Source organism: Vidua macroura, chromosome 1, assembly GCF_024509145.1.
Source record: "Vidua macroura isolate BioBank_ID:100142 chromosome 1, ASM2450914v1, whole genome shotgun sequence".
Classification (NCBI taxonomy): Eukaryota; Metazoa; Chordata; class Aves; order Passeriformes; family Viduidae; genus Vidua; species Vidua macroura.
In genome coordinates, this window is record NC_071571.1 from 79,400,360 (window position 1) to 79,410,283 (window position 9,924).

The window sequence follows — 9,924 nt, forward strand, 5'->3', positions numbered from 1 at the left end:
TATGTGATTTTTGGCTTGGGAGGAAATACCATGAGAACAGTCTTTTCATGGACATTAAAGCAGTAAACTTTGGTTGGAGCCAGCTGCACAGAACATGATGAGGTGTTTGCCAAAAGGGAATTGGAAAAGGTTAAAAACTTAAAACATCTTAGGCAGAAAAACAGTGATGAAATGTAAGCATCAGGGAAAATTCAAACTGGTTTGTGTATTACCTGAGTATGTTTCCCTTCCTCTTAAGGTGATGGCAAGGCTCCTGTTGTCTTTGTTGTGCTTTGAATTGTATTGGCATCATTACCTTAGTTCCAGTACAGCTGTTTATTATGAATACTTTGAGTGAAAATTTTGATGAAAAATATATTCAGCCCCTGCTTTTCTTCCATAACACATTTGCATCTTCATCTCCTCCTCATGCTTACTTTCTGTAGAGCTGTCTTGAGCATCTGATCACTTACTCATGAGCACAGCCATATCCTTAAAGTCATTACCAGGCTTTCTTTGGGCTTAGCTGCTCCACACTGCCAGAAAATATCACAGATCTCTATCTTAGCTTATAATGAAGGGAATCAATAATTCTTTGTAGGGTGGGGATGTGTTGGTGGCATATCACAGTGAAGTTTCCCTGAGCTTCTAACAAGGCCTCAGATGGACTACCTTTTATACTATTATTCTTGCATATTAGAGGTCTGCTGTTTATATAGTACGTGATGGGCAAAAAAAGTATTGCTTCCCAGAGCTTGCTGCTGATCAACAGTGTGAAGTTACTAAACTAGGCCAACAGAAGTAATGTTGCATGGAGGTTCAGTTCTTTAGAGAGCAGTCCATTTGGCTGAGAGATCTGAGAATGTAAAACTATATAACTTTAGAAACAGACTGCAACTTATCTTGCAAACAAAGTTATTTTCAGACAAACATCTTTTGTCTCTGTCATACATATGCACATGATAATATGTGAAAAGTTATATTTATTATTTTGGCCAAATGAGGACAACTGGATTTCAGAGTAGTTTGAAATTTTGTAGCCTGAAAATATTGTCATTATAATCTATATCAATTCACTTTATTTTGAACTATGCTGTTGAACTAAGGATCATCATTTGCTTTTCTTAGATTATCTACATACGCACACCAAGCTCTGCTCTTCTAGATAAACTTATCTACTAAGGAAAAGACAGTACTTCTAACAGCAAGATGAGATATATTTCCATGCAACCTATTCAGTATAGGAAAAAAACAAAAAGCATAAAATATGAATTACATCAAAACTGAATCAGTGGGAAAAAAATTCTGGTTTAGGACAGTATTACAGAATATCAGCCATGATAAGTTGTTAAAAGCACTGGTTAGAAGCTATGCATGCTTTTATAAGGCCAAGTAGTTTTCAGCTCCTTCTGTTATGTACTGATAACAAATAACTTTAGGTTTTGGCTTATTTTATGAAAATATTTTATGTTTCAAAGTCCTTGGGGGAAGGAGAGCTCTTTTTATTTTGCCTCATCTTCAGGAGTCTTTCTGAAGTTATTGAAATCAGAAAAAGGTGGGTAGATGAAACCAAAAGATTGCCAACATGACAAGTCACAAAGCATCACACTGTGCTTTCTGTCATTCTATCAGCTCAAGCCTACCATGACTGTTCAACTCAACAGTGATAATTTATTTCCTCACCTCATCAAAGTGTCCTGTTTAATTCCCTGAGAGACTAAGCCACAGGTGATTACACTGTCTTCAGCCAGTTGTGGCCCTATTCACCCTCCCAGTCTTTGAAATACCACAGATGAAAACACCTACAATAATTATTGTAAGCTTCATAAAAAAAAGAATGACTCAGAAGTTTCTACTTGGATAACTACTACATTTTTTTTTTTTTTTGCTTGTTTCCTTTTTAGATGTTGAGAACCTCACCCAGAAGAAATGCTCAGAGCTGAGATGACTATGAGCTCACCTGTAGGAAATCAGACTCCATTAGTGCTCACAGCCCCACTGATCCCTAAGGTGCTTTGCAACAGCTAGCAGTGGATATCCTCTTCCTTTTCTGGGTCATTACTCCCATAAGGCAAGAAAACAAAGAAACAAGCAACGAAGCCAGCAGATAATACCCATTCACTTCTTGAGTAGATCAAGATCAGACCTAGCTAGGAGCAAGCAATACAGCTGAGAGGAGTTTCTTGCCCTGTCCAAGAGAACTACAGTCATCATCCTATGCCCTCTTTAATCTATATATAATGGGTAAAAAGGTTTGGATTTTCAGAAATTTATCACTTACTTCAAAATAATGTGAGCAAAGAGGTGAATTGTATACTCTTCAAGACTATAAAACGTGTTTCTTTTCACCAAAGCTATTTTCATTTTGTTAGAAGTTACTTGATGTATTAATTCACATAGCAGCAGAATTGTCAGGGCAGAGGACTCTGCCTTAACCTTTTTCTTGTTTTTTTTTCCCCAAAGTATGCAAGATTTCTAATTTTGACTTTAGCAGGATAGCTTCCCCTACAATCCTAAAACAAAAGTAATTTTCATTACTGTGCAGTCCAGTATAAATAGCCCTAGAAAAGACCTTCCAGGCTTCCAGCAGCCACTTGATATTCTCTTGGTAACTGTTTGGCTGCAGTAGGGATAAAGAGAACCTATGAATCTATCACTTGTTTGATTTTTGCAATTGTATCTTCATCACTGCTAGTTATATTAGTCCTATTGCAAAATTGAGTTAGTGGTCTAAACATTACTTAAGCAAGCATGTTTTCCATTCCCCTCCTTCTTTCCAGTTCTTTCAGTGCTATGCAATTTTTACCTTGAGTATCCTCGATGTTTCTTTTCCTTTTAGCTCCTCTAAATTAATATACCTGATATTATATATAATATATATAATGTTATATATATTATCTATAATATATTGTATTATATACCATATATATAATGGTATATAATATTATATACCATTATATATCATTCGCTGATATTATAGTCCCAGGCTAAGCATAGATCCAAGCATTCTTGAACTCAGTGGGAAATTATATGCAAGTTTTGGTTTTGAATGAAACCAAATCTTAGACAATAATCCAGTTCTCAGGAATAAAGTTAAAATTGGCTAGGCACCAAGCTCGAGGACTGTTAGAGTGCATTGTATAACCTTTGTATGTGTTACATTGTAAATAGTGATGCTTTCTTTTTTTCCATCTATTTCCTTTCTCATGTTTTTTGCAGTGTCGTAGCCCTAATGGCAGTTAATAGAAGGGAAATAAATATTGGTAAGAGAATCTGAAGTAAGTTTCATAGCTCTTAAAATCAAATTAAATTCTGCAGTCATGAACTTTCACTTTTGTATTATTCAAGCTGGAAGTTGTGATTTAAGTTTTCTGAAATTTAGCATGCTTTTCGTACAAAGCCTTTAGAAAGACATAAAATTAGCACATAATAAAATGAAGTACTGAATTTATGCCATTGAGAGAAAATGTATGCCACTCATGCATATCGTGACTTATGCTGGAGAGAAAAAAAAAAAAAAAACCAACAAATGTTCATGCCTAAAAAGCGAATGCTAAATACTATTATTTCATATAGTTACATCAGAGAATTTGGACAAAGATGTTGGAGATTACTATCCTTGGAGGCAAATTTTGTTTTAACACAAAACCAGCTAGAAGTCATCAGAGGTAAAAATGGTGATGTCAAATCTGGAAATTAGTTGTAATTTGGAAGAAGAAGATGAGTTTTTAATACATACCTTCTCTCAGGTGCTATGTCAAGAAATGCAGATCCCCCTTTAGAACAGGTCTGATAGCTTACAAGCAAAAATTTAAATACCAAATTTGGTGTTAATGCTGGGAGGGAGAACAAAAGAGATTTAGAAAACTCAGTAAATGTGGACTTATACTGGGGATATAAATCACCTCTAGAAAACCAGTTGAAGTAGTGGCTGAGAGTTGAGACAGATATCTGCTACCCAGCTCCCATTATTCTTGATGTCAGGTTGCTGTAAGGTATGTTTAAATTCAAGAGTCTGTCACCTGTCCTCAATTTAACAACTAATGTTTTACTTGCTGAAATATTAAGGACAGGCTTTGGTGCTTTTAATTGTCATATCATTCCCAGCTAGCCAGGTCTGCTGTCAATGATTCCTGGACTTTCTATAAGATAAAGCTTTTTTCTTCTCCAATATACACTAGGGGTTGGTGGAAGAACAAACATAAAGATGTTGGTGTCTGGTTCTGGGGATATCTGAGAGAAGTTTTTTTGACTACTCTAGAACTGGCAGTTGTGCAAACCTGATGATCACAGTTTTAGCTGATGGCCAGCAGAGACAAGAACTGTCCTCCAAAAACCTGAACCAGCAAGAACCTTATATTAACACAAGTTCCAATCCTACTTTTGAAAGAGTGACTTGTCAGGAATTTCAGAAAATAAAGGAAAGTAACTACAAGTTACTAAGTTTCACAAGATGAGGCAGGCTTCATTTTCACTGGTGCTCTATTATATTCAGAACATTTCTGTTAAAGATGGCTATATTTTAACCTTGGATGAACATTTATTTGCACCAGGAAGTCAAGTGTGCTGCACACTAGAGAGTTCACATAAATTCAATATTGTGGACTAGAAGCCAGTCTCAGAGTGTCAGAGTCTAGATGAATTTGGTTTTATAACATCTGCATTTTTGTGTGTTTCTGGGAATATGGTCAACTGTTGTAGGTTGGGTTGATTTAGTCAGGATTTTTATTAATGTTAGTTAGGTTTGTTCCTTGTACTCCCCTATTGTTCCCCTCACAGTGGTTTGCTCCAAGTTGTTTACCCCGAAAGTTCCTGCCACTCAGATCCACAGATACCTGTCAATGTTCTCACCTCTCCCTGTTTCCTCCTTGTTTGGTTCTGTCAGTCAAGGTTTGATCACTCCCTGTTGAGTGTCAATCTTGTAACCACCCCCAGCTTCTTCAAGAAAGTTCTGTATCAATCACCCCACCTTAGCCCTTCTATTCATCCCAGAATGCTGTACCCCCCTCTGTTATTTTACCATTGGTTGTTATAATCCATGTCACTCCTCTATTGTTTGTCCCCATTAGGCGAGCCAGGTTTCCACCCCTGTCTGTCCACCCCCTACTTAATCTGTTGTCGTTCTTTGTTCTCCGGCATTTTGCATTGCATCGCTCTGAGAGCATTGTGTTCTGACCACGCATGGGGGAATAAAAGTTCTTAGGGCTCACAAAGTGTCCTTCTCTCGTCCCTTCATCTCCTCTATGCGTGTGAAGCTACCAAAGCTGCGTTACCCACGCCACAGCACTCAGCACTACCAGGCTGGCAGACACCATACCCCTGGAATACCTGCACACACGTGGCGGCCACCCAGCCTCTCACAGGCAGTGCTAGCCGGCGCTTCTCGACTGCTTGAGGTTGTGGCAGGTAGCCGCCGCAGTCAACAATGAGATGTGGCAAGGTCTTAATTGTCTATGTCTGATTTCATGCTGCCAAACCACAATGCAGTGGGCTCTTCTGTTTTGATGTGGCAGGTGAAGTTAATAAGGAGGCATTAGGCAAGATTGTGAACTGTTGGCAAGCACATCCATGTAGGTTTGAATAAGGTGAATTATAAAAAAGGTAAGGATTACAAAGTTTTCAGCTTTGGTAATAACACATGTATTAGCTTTGATAATTTCACATAGTAGCCCAAAAGCAAAAGTTATGACTCTTGACCTCATTAGTACAGGCAGCAGGCTGAACATGGGCTTCAGTTGTTCCTGTGTTTTTTCTTCCTTGTACACTGAGATACACTCATCCTCCCAGGAATGTTTTGTTCATGTACTTCTGTGACTTAGAAAAAATTTCAATAAAGAACAAGTCCTGTCCAATGTTTTTTGGCCTAAATTATATTCTTTTCTGTCACAGACCAACAAAAATGTTTATGACCAGAATCATCAGCGCTGCTACAAGTCTCTCAGTAGTATCTGTGGCAAATCAGTGAGACACCAAGTGTCATCCTGCAGGCCCTGGGCAGCCTGTCAGTGACTGTAAGACAAGTTTAAATATTGCAGCTCTGCCAATACAGTGCTTCAATAAGAATCTCAAATTCCTATGTTCTGGCATGACAATCATGGCAGTCACTCTCAAACTGTACAAGTGGAAAAAAAAATAGTGGAAAGGAATATTTTCTTTTAAGCTTTAAAGTATAGCACAGACAATTTAAGAAGTATCAACTAGCATTTATACTACACTACTATACTGTGGGAAGACTTAGAAAGAAGCTATGGAAGACTAGAACTGTCTATTTTGTAAAGACTAAGCTGGAACTAGACTGGGATGTAAGTCATAACATTGTCACCCCTGAGTGAACTTGCCCACATGAACTTGCCCATCAATAAAGACAGTTCAAGCATTTGTTTTCTCTTTCAGGAAATAAAGAAAATAATAAAGTAGAGCTGGGCTGTGGAAGCTCACAGAGTCTCAGTTGCATCATTTGTCAGTTCCTATTGCAGAAATACTCACACAATCATTGAAGCATTGGTTAGGGTCAGCATCTGGATACCAGTCAGTCCATTCTTCTGTTTAAAACAAGAATATCATAATTCCCAGTTCATTACATCTATCACCAACTACCATTGACTTTAAGCAACAGTAGAGCAATGGGTTTGCTTACTTGAATATTTAAAAGCAGAAAAGTCCACCCTCTCTCTACCTAGCTTCTTTCAGTGTTTCACTGCCCTGCTTGTGAAGAAATTCATCCTAGTGTCCCATCTGAAAATTCAAAGTCAGAATACATGTTTCTTGCCCCTCATTAGGTTGTCTTCTACTGCCGTGAGAAGTCTGTGTTATGCTTGTAATATCAAATTTGTGGACAACACTAAGCTGGGTCAGAGTGTTGATTTGCTGGAGGGTAGTTGGTAGCTGGACAGGCTGGATCAATGGGCCAAGGCCAACAGCATGAAGTTCAACAAGGCAAAGTGCCAAGTCCTACATTTTGGCCACAACAACCCCATGCAATGATACAGGCTGGGGACAGAATGGCTGGAAAGCTGCCCAATTGAAAAGGACCTGGGGGTGCTGGTTTACAGCAGCTGAACATGATCCAGCTGTGCCCAGCTGGCCATGAAGGCCAAAGGTATCCTGGCCTACATTAGCAGTAGTTTGGCCAGCAGGACCGGGGCAGTGACGATCCCCCTATACTTGGCATTGTGAGGTCACAGCTTTAGTTCTGTGCCCAGTTTTGGCCCTCTCAATTTGTAAGGACATTGAAGTGCTGGAGCAGAGAAGGGCAATAGAGCTGGTGAAGAGTCTGGAGCACATGTCCTGTAAGGAGCAGGGATTATTTAGCCTGGAGAAGAGGAGGCTCAGGGGAGACCTTATAACTCTCCACAACTCCCTCAATGGAGGTTGCAGCAAGGTGAGGGTTGGCATCTTCTCCCAGTCAACAACTGACAAGGATGAGAGGACACAGTTTTAAGCTGCAGCAGGGGAGGTTTAGCTTGGACATCAGGAAGCAATTCTTCACAGAAAGTGTGATTAGATATTGGAATGAGCTTTCCAGGGAGGTGGTGGGGTACCTGGAGGTGTTTAAGGAAAGGCTGGATATAGCACTTAATGCCATGGTCTCATTAATATGGTGGTGTTAGGTCATAGGTTGAATTCAATGACCTCAGAGGTCTTTTCCAACCAAATCCATTCTGTAATTCTGTGATACCCTGATGTCTTTGTGTAGTCATAGTCTGCTACTGAATTCCCTTTTAGCCCTTCCTTTACCAGACAAAGAAGTACAACTCCCTGAGGTTTTCCTCGAAGCTCATGCTATTTATGTCCCTGGCCATCACTGACAGACAGTTCATAGACCCTCTCCAAATTTTAACATTGCTCTTGAAGTGTATGTAGGTTCCCAAAAGTACACAGTAGACCAGCAACAGATTAAGCACAGAATAACCTGCCTTGATCTGCTATGTTTTCCCCTAAGGTAGCCCTTAGTGGTTTGCTTTGATCATGATGGGAGCACTTGGTTGGCACATGTTCAGCCTGGCATCAACTTCACTGATTGTTTTAAGAGATGTGTTATATCTGAATGCTTACAGTGGATCCTAAGCTCTTCTCCTGGTTTGCAATGTAAAAGATCTCTCCTGAATGGACTGGACCCTAGGTGAATAATGCTAAGAGAAGAAGGTGACATGTAATAGTCACCAGATGGCTTCTGCCCACATGGTACTTTTTTTAGAGGAGAACTGTCCTGTGCTGCTTTCTTACAAGCTGATGTACTTTAGCTGCTCAGAAAACAGCTGTGGTAGTTCTTAAAAACTGTTTACTGATTGAAACCATGTAATATTATTAGAAACATTTAGCAGTATTGAAAACATAACAATGCTGAATGATCTAGCATCTTCATGGAGCAGTTGATATGCTGGTACCATTCTCTGAGATACGTTTTACAGCTGTAAATAGTGATTAAAAGAGTGGGGGAAAAGGAGCACAACAGTGGGAAGAGTTCCAAGGGCAGTGATAAAGATCTCCTTCCTTGTCTGGAATTGCCCTTTAAGCCCTAGACTCTTAATCAGCAGCAAAAGGAAGCAAAAGCTTCCTTCCCTGACTAGACCTGATTTCAACAAAGATGTGAGAGTGTCTTTCACAAAATGCTCCCGTCACAATCTGTGTAAGAGGTGCTTTAAAAATAAAAATCAAAATAGCTTGGTTGTTCGCTTCCTTCAGTTGTTAGACTAAATAATAAGGGACCCTTTCTGATGGTCACTTTCATGAATACAAAGCTGCCCCTGTTCCACTGAGATAAAGCACTTCAGCAGTGTGTGTTCTGCTTCTCCAGATACAGTTTATCTTTTTTAGATTATGACATATATGCAAGTAATCTACATCCAAAAAGTGAGATATAATCATCTTTAAACGAAAAAAAATTTAAGTTTAAACAATTCTAAAGTTTGCTGGTAGATGATTGTATTCTTCAAATTTTCCCATCAGTAGAAAATTTTTCCAGTTCCAGATCTGACAGGGAATTAGGACTGTTGTCCTAAAGTGTATTTCACAATGTGTCATGTAAAGAGCATAAATTTCTGTCTTACTAGCTCAGGACAGAGAAGGAACGCAGGACAGACTGAAAAGCAGAGGGACATCTGTACCTCATTACTATGAAAGAGCCTCTGGCCTTTCCAATGCTAACATAGCCCAAAGACAGTGAAACATAACAGAATAATGGTGACTAGGCCTGAAGAATGATGAACCCATATGGAAATGGGCTTTATGAAAGGAGCAAAGGAAGACTGACAGGAACTGGGGTCAGAAATAATAGCAAAATGTAGTCAGCTGCTGAGGCAGAATACTCTCTATGTTTTCAGTGCTTGGCTTGGCAGGTTGCTTGAACAGTCTCCTTGCTTGAACAGAGCAATGGAAAATTGATAAATGCTGGTATTTAAGTATTTAAAGAGCATGCTGCATCTATATTGAAGGGAACTTTTATTCCAGGCATAGATAAGAATTTGGGTACTTTAAAAAAGTCCCATTAACCAGTTTTATAAATCCTTAAGTGACAAGTGTGGTAGTAAATCACAGAAGAAAGTCTTCCATTGTATACCACAAGAGGAAAGCTGTTGTGTTTTATACAGGATAATCATTATTCCAAATATAATGAGTCAGGCTGTAGATCTGTCATGGAGAGCTTTGAACTCATACCAAAAAGCCATAACTCATAGCACTTACAATTTGGACTGTTTACTTAGGATTGCATGTGGCCATTCCTTTAAAGAGACTAGGAAATGTCACTAAATCTGCTTAAACAAACTGACTGTACTGTAATAAGTGTTGCTCTCACATTTCTTTTCCCTTCTCCCAGCAGATTCTCAGGTCAGAACTAGAGCCCTGAATCTGCCTTTCCCTAAAGGAAAAACATCTTTTCCCTTTGTTTGCCTATCCTTGTTACTTTTATGACCTCCAGTAGCTTCAGAAAACTGCTCCATAGAA

At 39.1% G+C, this 9,924-nt stretch overlaps 1 long non-coding RNA gene across 2 annotated transcripts; it reads right to left on the reverse strand.

Annotated features, from left to right (window-relative positions):
- Positions 1–313: 313 nt before the first annotated feature.
- LOC128817688 (uncharacterized) lies at positions 314–7,089 on the reverse strand. Of its 2 annotated transcripts, XR_008440257.1 has the most exons (5): positions 7,012–7,089; positions 6,617–6,714; positions 6,466–6,521; positions 1,940–2,040; positions 314–515 (listed from the first exon to the last, which is right to left on the reverse strand). It is a non-coding gene; the product is annotated as an uncharacterized LOC128817688 (long non-coding RNA). The 2 variants fall into 2 exon arrangements; XR_008440259.1 differs by lacking the exon at positions 1,940–2,040.
- Between the last annotated feature and the right edge of the window lie 2,835 nt (positions 7,090–9,924).